The sequence below is a fragment of the Pinus tabuliformis genome, chromosome 9, assembly GCF_031772625.1.
Source record: "Pinus tabuliformis cultivar Carrire ecotype Pingquan chromosome 9, CPIR1, whole genome shotgun sequence".
NCBI classification, from domain to species: Eukaryota; Viridiplantae; Streptophyta; class Pinopsida; order Pinales; family Pinaceae; genus Pinus; species Pinus tabuliformis.
Window position 1 is genome coordinate 681,035,430 of NC_142307.1, and position 11,518 is coordinate 681,046,947.

Here is an 11,518-nt window from a genome sequence, read left to right on the forward strand (position 1 = left end):
CTATGAATATTTTAAACCCAAGGGCTGAATAAACCCTAGGGAGCGTTAATATTATAAACACAATAGGTTAATAAACTGAAGGGATAAACATTGTAAACCTAATGGATTAATATTGAACCTTAGGAGTATTATTTAAACCTTAATATTGGGGATTAATAATCCCAAGGGATTAAATGATAAACCCAAGGAATTATTACTATTATAAACTTAAAGAACAAGTAAACCTAAGCATTTAATACTATAAACCCAAGGAAATAGTAAACCCAACAAAATAATATTATAAACACAAAGGGTTAATAAATCCAAGCTGTTAATAAAGTCGAGGAATCAATAAACCCAACAAACCAATATAAAAACCGAATAGAGTAATAAACCCTAAGAATTAATATTTTAAACTCAAGGGATTAATAAAATAAAGGGATTATTAATATTATAAACCCAAGGAACTAATAAACCCAACTGTTTAATATTACAAACCCAACAGAAAAAATTATAAACCTAAGGGATCAAAAATGCAAGGGATCAATATTAAAAACAGAAAAGATTGACATTTTAAACCCAATGGATTAATATTATAAATCCAAGTTGTTTAAATCCCATGATAAATATTACAAATCCAAAAATAAATACCAATAACCATCCTTAACCATTGTTGATTTTCATATTGAGACAAAACAAACATTGTTTATTTTCATGGTGAGACAATCCTTGTCACAATGTGACATTCAACCATGGTTGATCATGGTTGGCTATGACTGACAATGGTTGACTATGATTAACATTATAAACCTAAGAGAATAATAAAACCAAGGGATTGATATTATAAAACCAAAGGAATAATAAACCCAATGGATTAATACTAAAACCCCAAGGGATTTTGAACCTAGGGAATAATATTAAATCCAAGAAGTAATATTATAAAGCCAAGGTATAAAAACCCTTAGATAAATATTAAAAATACTAAAATAAACATGGTTGACCACGGTTGATTTTCATATTAAGATAATCCTTGTCACAACGTGATGTTGGACAATGGTTGATCATGGTTGAACATGGTTGTTTATTGTTGACCATTGTTGGATAATATTAAACCATACGAATATGAACCCTTAGATCAATAAACCAAAAGGATTGATAGTAGAAACCCAAGGGAATAATAAACCTAAGGGATAAAAATTATAAATCCAATGCATATAAACCCTAACTTGACTATTATAAACCCTAAAATAAACATGGTTGACCATGGTTGGTTTCCATATTAGATTAATCTATTGTGATATTGACATAATCATAAATAGTTGGACAAATATTTAACCCTTAATATTGGGGTTTTATAAAACCAAGGGATTATTAATATTACAAATATAGGAGATCAATAAACCCAAGGCATTAATATTATAAAAACAAATTATTAATAACTGCAAGGGATCAATATACCCAAGGAATAAATAAACTGAACAAGCTATTATTAAAACCGAAACAATTAATAAAACTTAGGAATTAATATTTTAATCTTAGGCGATTAATAAAACCGAAGGATTAAATGATCAACCAAAGGAATTATTAATATTAAAAACTTGAAGAACGAAAAAACCCAAGAATTTGATATTATAAACCCAAGTATTAATAAATTCAAGGGAAAATATTAGAAACCCAAGGGATAAAAAAGTGTAAGGGATCAATATTAAGAACAGAAGGGATTAATAAAGCTTAGGAATTGATATTTTAAACCCAAAGTATTGATCAACCCACATGACTATGAATATTATAAACCCAAGGGATCAATAAACCCTAGGGATTGTTAATATTATAAAATGAATAGGTTAATAAATTGAAGGGATAAACATTGTAAACATAAGGGATTAATATTAAACCTTAGGACTATTATTTAAACCTTAATATTGGGGATTAATAAATCGAAGAGATTAAATGATAAACCCATGGAATTATTAATATTATAAACTTAAAGAACAAATAAACCTAATCATTTAATATTATAAACCCAAGGAAATAGTAAATTGAAGGGAAATAGTAAACCCAACAAAATAATATTCTAAACGCAAAGGATTAATAAATTCAAGCGATTAATAAAAACAAGGAATTAATAAACCCAACAAACTAATACAAAAACTGAAGAGATTAATAAACCCTAAGAATTAATATTTTAAACTCAAGGGATTAATAAACCAAAGGGATTATTAATATTATAAACCCAAGGAACTAATAAACCCAATCATTTAATATTATAAACCCAAGGCATTAATATTATAGAAACAAATGATTAATAAACCCAGAGAATAAATAAAGCCAACAAACTAATGTTAAAAACCTAAAGGATAAATAAACCATAGCAATTAATATTTTAAAGTCAAGGGATTAATAAACCCAAAGGATAAAATGATAAACCAAAGGAATTATTAGTATTATAAACTCAAAGAACAAATAAACCCAAGGGTTTAATATTATAAACCCAAGAGAAAAATATTATAAACCTAAGGGATCAAAAAATGCGAGGGATCAATATTAAAAATGGAAAGGATTGATATTCTAACCCCAATGGATTAATATTATAAATCCAAGTTGTTTAAACCCCACGATAAATATTATAAATCAAAAAATAAATATCAATGACCATCCTTAACCATCATTGATTTTCATATTGAGACAATCTTTGTTACAATGCGACGTTGGACCATGGTTGACCATGATTCACCATGGTTGATTATGGTTTTCATCTCAAGACAATCTTCGTTATAATGCAACGTTCGACAACGCTCACAATGATTGGTTTTGAAAATGAGAGAATATATGTCATATTAAATATTTTAAAACCCCTAAGCCCTAAATCCATGGCATCAATATTATAAATGTAAATAATGCTATAACACAAAACAATAATAATAAACACAAACCACAACCAATATAAGAAGCACATTGTAAACCATTAAGACATCAATACATAAAATTATTATGAATGCATTAATAATAATACACTATAAAGCATTAAAACATGATAAATCATCATCACATTAATAATAGCACATTTATATCAATACATTATAAACAATAAACAAATTTTAAGGCATAAATACATTAATATCAATACATGAATGTATTAATAGTATAAATCCCAAGAATATTGATATAAATAGCGAGAACATGAAAGCCCAACAATAATATTATAAACGTCAACAATATTTTCATTTATGAAAGACATGAACAAAATGAAGGGACCCACACAAAAGATCAAAACAATTACAAATGCAAGAGAAAAATAAAATAGTAACACTGGCATTGGAGCAAAGGAACATAAATGAAAAAACACATCTAAATTGCACACATTGGATTTAAAGAAGAAAAACATAATAGGACATTTTAAGGCCAAAGATATACATTTTTTTACATAACAACAACAGCAAGAAAAAATATTCAATTTCACCAACATTGCAACCACAGAAAGAACATTGAGTCTTAACATATATTTTTTGTTTTCTTTACATCAAACAATTCCACTACAAAATTAAACTTGAAACACTCCATCAAAAGTCATCTATGGAATAGCCTCTTCCAAAACATAACCAGACTGATGACAAAAGAAACACCAATTCAAATCAACAGGATAATGATCACGATACTTAACACTTTCCAACCAATTCCTTCTTGTTCTCCTCCCAGACTCCCTCTGGTGCACATGTAAGAAATATTTTACATGTGTTTTCGTATAATCTAGCATACAAAGATGCTCATCAATAAACGCAGGATGGAACCCATGTTTTCTATCAAACTTGTTTCGAAGTTACGAAATAAAACTTATCTTTCCAACAATATTGTGCACTATTCTCGAATAATAGATGACATCATTATTGCCCATATCTGCATTTGAAAGACAAAAAAACAAAAACCAAAATCAATAAAGACATGCACAAATAAATAATCATTCACATATCTAGATATATATACATAAAACATAACACCCCATTTTTATTTATGTTAAAAAAATTAATCTTATAATGTTACATGAAATAAAACAATCTATTGTTACATGAACCAAATGTTATAAAAATTTCTACAAGTATAAGCCTCATTTCACAATACAATAGAAAAAACCTTGGAAATAGAATAAAACAATGGCCAATATTCAAAAAATGAATATTGGCCTTTTGAATATTGGCCACGATGATGGCCAATGTTCAAAACCTCCTTTTTTGCATTTCATGATGTAATATGAATCCACAATATTAATATCAATATGAACCAATTATAAAATTGATTTTGAATGATTGGTTCATATAACTCGTTGTTTATGTCTGAATGGTCTGTTGCAAAGAAAATTACAATAACCACTTAAAAATTTTTAAGTAAATTGAACAACATGAAAAAAGATGTAAACAACTTTCTCAAATATTACTATGAATATGATGAATGCATTAATCTCATAAATATATGAAAATGATTATTATATTAGAAGTGAATCAATAGGACAATAAAAGCAATTCAAAAAAACATATTATAAAAAAGGTCACAATGTTATTAGTTGTGTGTCATAGCGATATGGACTTCAATCGTTCCTCTTCTTTCTTCCTAATTGTAACATATGCACTATATTTCATCTTGGAATAACGTTGGAAAGAGAAAGGTGGTGCAATGCATAAACCATCTATTGATTTCACTCTTGATATGGCTGTGAAGGTAAGGCGTTGCTGCTCTTTATTCCCAATATCAACTGACGCTTGTTCTAAATTCAATCCCTCTGACTTGTGGATTATAAGAGCCCATGCCATCTTCAAAGGAATTTGTTTTCAATTTCCTCTTATCACTGGTGTGATAGACACAATGTTTGGATTACTTGCATCAAATGGAACACCAACATACTTATCAAAAACAACATTTGTGAACATTGGAAGTTGAGATGGCTTAGAGGTAGGCGTATAAAATATATCCTTAACATAACCAAGTGCACCATTCACCAAGCCAACTTCAACCCATAAATTACATGTCAACATAACACGCTGACCATGACACAACAAAACTTCACGGTCCAATTGATCATCATCAACACCAATGATTTCTGAACGCCTTGAATGCTCAACAATACATCGTGCAATTGGAGAATTTAATGATTTTAACATATGCCTATTATGGAAGGAGACCAAATTATTTGTTGAAACATGCGAACTTCTGCATTAAATAAATCTCTTTCTCTAGGATGCAACCTCATATCAATCCCTGACATAAGAAACTCCCAATCTTTAATAACAAGTTCTACATTTCTTATTTTATTGAGGACTCTACAAAAACAAGATTGTTTCTCATTATTCCCTTGTTGGCGAAAGATTGTGTCAAGGGTGAAAACAATGTTGAATTTGTTCCACAAGACTTTTCATGTTGTATTACGTGCATACAAAGGCTTATCTCTCACAGCAGGAGGCTGGCCAAGGTCACACACTATTATAGACATTTTTGTGCCTTACATCATGAAGCATGAAATGTCGATAATCCAAGGGATCCAAAGTCCCTAAACATGTTGTTCCTACCCCTAGAGGAACAAGGTTAGCAAACCACAACACTAAAAATTAGTTCTCCACCTGAAAACACTCAAAAACAAGCTAATTCTGGATCATGTCAACTGCTCCACTGAGCATCTGCGCTGAATGTCAACTGCTCCACTCTGTACCTGCGCTGAATGTCAACTCTAATGAAGGCTACCTACGCTGGGCGAGATTGGCCAAGTGGCACAGTCATTCTGCAAGGTGTCAAATGCCCAGGAAGCTTCCAAAATGACACTTGGATCAGGGAATTCGCCTTGTGATGAGTAAGAGGATCTAGATCTCCAAGTGGAAGCAAGAAACTCCAAGTGGACTCAAGAACTGAAGTATAACTGAAGTGGGAGAGGACACTAGTCAGCTTCATGCCAAACTCAAGCTGACTCATCCTTTCTCCAAATATCCTATATATAGAGCTCTCTCATGAGGTCTAGGGAGGCTGGAATCTGGTGAATGTAAGGAAGTGCTGTTGGTTTGAGTATAGAACTATTGGATGGTTGCTTTGAAGGAGGTGAAGAGGAGATTTCTTTCTACTGGGAGGTGTTGCTGGATTGGGCCTCTTATGGTTGTAACACTCTCAGAACTTTACTTCTTCCATTAATAAAGCATTTGAGGTTCTTCTATATGCATGTGTCTCTGTGGCGTATTGATGCTTGTATATTTGATTTATTCTAATCCTTGAATCAATTATGGATGTATGCTCCTTGTAGTTTCCTTTTCTTGTGCTTTTGCAGGATCTTTGTGTAGCTGGACCAGTGAAAGAGCAAGGAGCTGGGAGCAAGCAGCAAAGAGGGAAGATAGGATCAATCATTAGCGGAAGATAACGGTTAGTGGATCTCTTTCTCCTCTCTCTTACATCTCATAAAGAAGTAATCTTGAATAGCTTTGCTTTGATTGTTGCTGAGGTACTATCACCCTTAGAGTGGGATAGGGTCATTCCGTATTGGATACTTTTCCCAACAACAAATTGGCGACTCCACTGGGGATCGTATCTTGTTGGTTGTTTTTGTTTTTGCTATTCATTTCATAAACAAAGGGAGTACCGAATCGAACTGCATTTGGATCTTTCAAATGCGAAGTAGAGGGCAACTACTCTAGCTCAGTTTCTGGGAAAGTTTATGATTTGAAGAGCTGATCCACAAGGACTCTAATAAGCTCTTAGTGATAGCTTTTCATCCTCCTTGTCATCCCTTAGTGTGTCCTTGACTGATAGCTTCTGATTTGGCCAAAAACTGTGAATTTTTGAGCAATCTGTGACCCGGAAACCAAGAGAAACGAAAGTTTCATTCTTCAGTGCAGGCTGTCTGCATTTCAGCGCAGTTCCCGAAGGGGCTACCTGCGCTGAAGGTCAAACTGCCTGTGTACCACCTGCGCTGGACCAGTCTTGCCTTGTGCTACTGGGGTTTCCTGTTGTTTCTTGCCCTGTTTTCACTCTTGTTTTTGCTGCCTGTTACCAGTCAATGTGCCTATCTGAAACCAACTTTCCTTGTCACTATTCCCCCTCGGTTGTATAAAGAAACTGTGTTTGTTCTTTGTGTATTTCTTGTATCATTTATAGTTTCCCATAACGAAAGTGAACTAGTCTTGCTGTGACCTCTTAGATCTAGACCTGTGACAAAGTGTCGTTTTGATCTTAAGAGTTAGTTTGTTTGTTGTTCATAGCTGATTGAGCTTTTGCTTTCGTCATATGGTTTGAATTTATATATTTCTAGTGTCGAAACAAGTAAATCTTAAGGTGTCTTTTGATTTTGGACAAGCTTGTTTGCTTTCACTTGAAATTGAATTCAAAGTTATACAACAGCTTTCTTTTTGTGTCGCACAAACATTAAGAAAGGGAAAAGAAATACTTGCATTGTGCATGTGCATTATGATAGCTTGCATGCCGATTTAGGAAAAAGTGCATTAGTGTGTGCTCTATGATCTGTGTGAAAAGATGTTATCTTTCTTTTCCCTCAGTAGTTAAGATTTTCAAAGTTGAAAGATTGAAAAGCTTGCTTATCATCTCAGACTGCATTTAGGAGTGTTATCATACATCTCGTGGTGATCCAAAAAGGCAAACTGCTAAACAAGATCAACCTTAAAATAAATTGAATTTACATAACAACGCATTGAAACATAACGCAAACACATAGAGGTCTAAGCTAGAGACGTGTTCCGGCGTCGTTAAACGTGATATCTTAGCGTTGAGTGGTTGGGTGATTCCTCCACGGTGAAGCGATAAGTATCAATACGGACTTGTGCTCCCACGTACCGTCGCGTATATATTGGGAGACCCCTATAGGAACAAAGCCTTTATCCAATAGGAAGCCGTGTCGACCGCCCTACTGATCGCAATGCAGTGAACACAGCATTCACGAAGATCGACCACTCGTACCGTAAAACGTATTCTGTGGTTTTGCGAAAAGTTTGGCACACCCTCTGCCTAGAACTCCAGAGCAGTTTCTTTTGGCCTTTTTCAAACTCTATAACGGAAAAAGTCCATCCGAGCATTTGTCACTTCGGGCTCGTTAAAACATCGAAGGAGACTAGAGTCATCTTTAGATTTTTCTCGACTCTTAAAAAGTGAAAAAGCAAGTTGTGTCTAAAGCGTCGTTATAAAATTTATTTTTAACGGAACATAATCACCTCCTATTCCCGCGTTGATCTGTAGGTTGGGAACATGGAACGCCCCAACCAAGGAATTCCACAGGATGGAAATCCTAGTCCTTTCTCCTCTTGGGGAGAAGTTGGTGCGCCCCACATGGCCACATTGTCGCTTCCAGGACTGACAATTGGCCTGCCAATCTGGCTATTCTCAACCAATGTAGTTCATAACACCATGGTTCCTGAACAGTCGAGTCAACAGTTAGATCAGTCTAGAGCTGCCCACCAGCCTTCTACTTCTTATAACTCTTCCTCCAATCCTTCATCTTCGCAGGGTAGAGCCGGCAAAAGCCAAGCTCCCATGGAGAAGAAGGAGAAGAAGAAGAAGGAGCCTAAGGCGACTGGGGGCAAGCAAAATACATCTGACAAAAATCCACACATAGCACAGACCGGGCCTAAATCGCCATGTGTCATATGTAGAGGAGACCACTTCCATAGAGATTGTCCCTGTATTCCCCGGATACTAAGGGACTGGTCCCCTCATTTGCACAATTCGGGAGCATCAACCTCTGATAGCCATGTTGATTGCTTACCGTCAACCAACGAAAGTGAAGGTTCAAGACAAAGAGGGGGAGCAAGATCCCCCTGCAGACTATGTGAAGGCGATCACGCCATCCACCGTTGTCCCTTCTTAGATGAAGCAAAGAGAGTTTTGGAAGATCGCCCGGTTTCACCGTTGAGACTTCCTCCTGGATACAAAAAACTCATGCCAAGTCCTTCGTTGGTTGAAAATACAGCTGGCCCGCTCAAGTGGTCAGCTGAAACGTCAGTCATTGAAAATGAACCTACTGAATCCAGACCAGACGAAAGTCTAAAGGTCGATACGGCAGTTGACCCGGTTCTTCCTTCAGAGGTTTCATCCTCAAATGACACCGTCACTGAAGATTCATCTTCAAATGACACCCTCACTGAAGAGAATAAGGATGACACCATCCAGATTCTTTTCATCAACACCGACTCTGATGAGCATCAGGGCAATGCGCCCATTCCTTTATCGCAGGAAGGAACATCGTCAAGGTCATATCTGGCCGTGTATTTGGTCCCACCACCAAGCAACCTGGTTGTATCCTTTGATTGGAACCAACTAGGCAGACCCCGGTTACCAGCCAGTATACCATTCAGAATCATAGTCCAAATTTACAGGATGGTAATGGCTGGAACTATCATTGATGAAGGGGCATCTGTGAGTATCCTTTCCTGTATTGCTTGGAAAGCACTGGGTTCCCCAGAGCTTTTGCCTGAGATAAGAAATCTCTCGGGTTTTGATAAAGGAACCAGTCGACCATTAGGGATCCTCCCCAATGTACCTGTTACGTTGAAAGGGAAGACCGTTCAGATGAACGTGATGGTTGTTCAAGGACCCTTGGATTATAACCTACTCCTTGGACGAGACTATATATATTGCATGGGAGCTATAGTCTCCTCACTCTTTAGAGTAATGTGTTTTCCACACGAAGGAAGAATGGTCAAGCTCGTAGACCAACTTTCATTTTCGGGATCACGCATCGCAAATAGTCACATACCAACCCTCAATGGTCTATTCACCCAAGAAATGTCTCCACCCCCAGTCCTCCTTCCCGATGAGTGCGAGTGATTCGGAAAGATGGGACTGGAACCCAGGAGGCATGCATCCTGGTCTACTTTGGGCAGAGAAAACCTTGGGTATAGAGTAGATTTCCACGGGAGAATATGACTAGTCCGTACCCCGTCCGTCTAGGAAGAGGGGTTGTTCTGGAATAAGATTCTTTTGTCAAAGTTATGTGAGTGAAATAATCTGTTTTTCACCCACCTTTGTCTACTTCAGTAGACATCGCCGAAGAAGTGTTCAGTTTGAAAGATTAACAGAATAGTCTTTGGGTAACCTGAAAGAGGTAAGCCTCACCCTTTAAAACAAATGTTTTATCGGATAAGTAGGGGCAGCCTTGAAATTGTATTTTATACCTGGGGGCATGCAAACCTTTTGGAGTGCAACCAAAGAGCGGTTATTTATCTGTTTTTTTTTGGATTAGTCGTTTCCTAACTTGCATAAAGAAAGGATGTGGGGCAAAGGTCAAAATTCGCCAAATTAGGAGCATAGCTTCGTGAGATAAAGCTCCATAGAAAATAGCTATCTCACAGGAGACATTCTTATCTTACGACTGGTATAATCGAGCAGTTTTACCGCGGAATTTATGCTCGTTAAAAAATAGAAAAGCGAGATCCGAGCAGTTTCAGCGCATAGTTCATGCTCGTTAAAAAATAAACATAAGATTGAGCAGTGTTTTGGCGCATTCAAGCTCTTTAAAAAATGAACCCAGTGCTGGTAAATAACCATTGTGATCATAAATTTATTAGCCATAAAAAGCCTTGGTCGTGTTTGCACCCGCCACCTCCATTCCATTTGGCCAATCGTTCACCTCCATATGATTGTTTACCTATTTTGAGGAACAGCTGCGAAGAGTGATTTCACCTAGCCATCCTTGTGACACTGCCGTGATTGGAAAATTCCAACCTATACCTGGAATCTGCTGCTATCCCTGTTTATCACTCGTTCCTCAAAAGACGAGTCTTCTTTGAGCTCTTTTCATCTGACTCGTAAAATATGAAAAGTTTGCCAAGTTTTGGCCTTTCAACTCGTTAAAATGACCGGAAGAGCTATCCCTCCTCTAGATTTTAATCTTTTTGGACCTGAGGGATTATTGCACAAAAAGGTCGAGCGCTTGTTTTATTCGGCTCGTTAAAGTTATCGAAAACTCATCCCTTCTGTATTGTTTTATAATTTTTCAGACTTAAGGGATTAGATGACAAAAAAGGAATTTTGGAGTTAACTTTCTGTACCTTTTCAGACTCTCTAAAAATGAGAAGGACCGAGTTTTCCTTGTCGTTAGACTCGTTAAAATGATTAAATAGCGACAAACTTGTCTTTAGACAAGAACGAGTTTCCCTATCGCTAGGCTCGTTAAAACATAGCGATGGGCTTGCCCGAAGGGCAGGTTATAGAGCAAGCATATGTTATCCTCCTCAAGCTTGACAAAAATAAAGAGGTACTGGTCAGAAATGACTGGGGAAAAATTGGGAGAACCTCAAAGCTTTAATGGTAGCAAGTCGCTCTTGAACATGACACTTTGTCCTCCGTATCACATCGGGTTGGGTTGTTTTCATTCACCGGTCTCATCACCATGGTCCTCGCCAAACCATCCACATTTGGGGTAATGCTACCAATCCATCACATCAGTGTCGTTATATGTTCAAGAGATGTTGTTCAGAAAGAGTCAACCGTGTCCCATCCACTGCCATACATTATCCTTCATCCACCCATGATCGCCACCCTGAATCATATTTCACAGATTGTT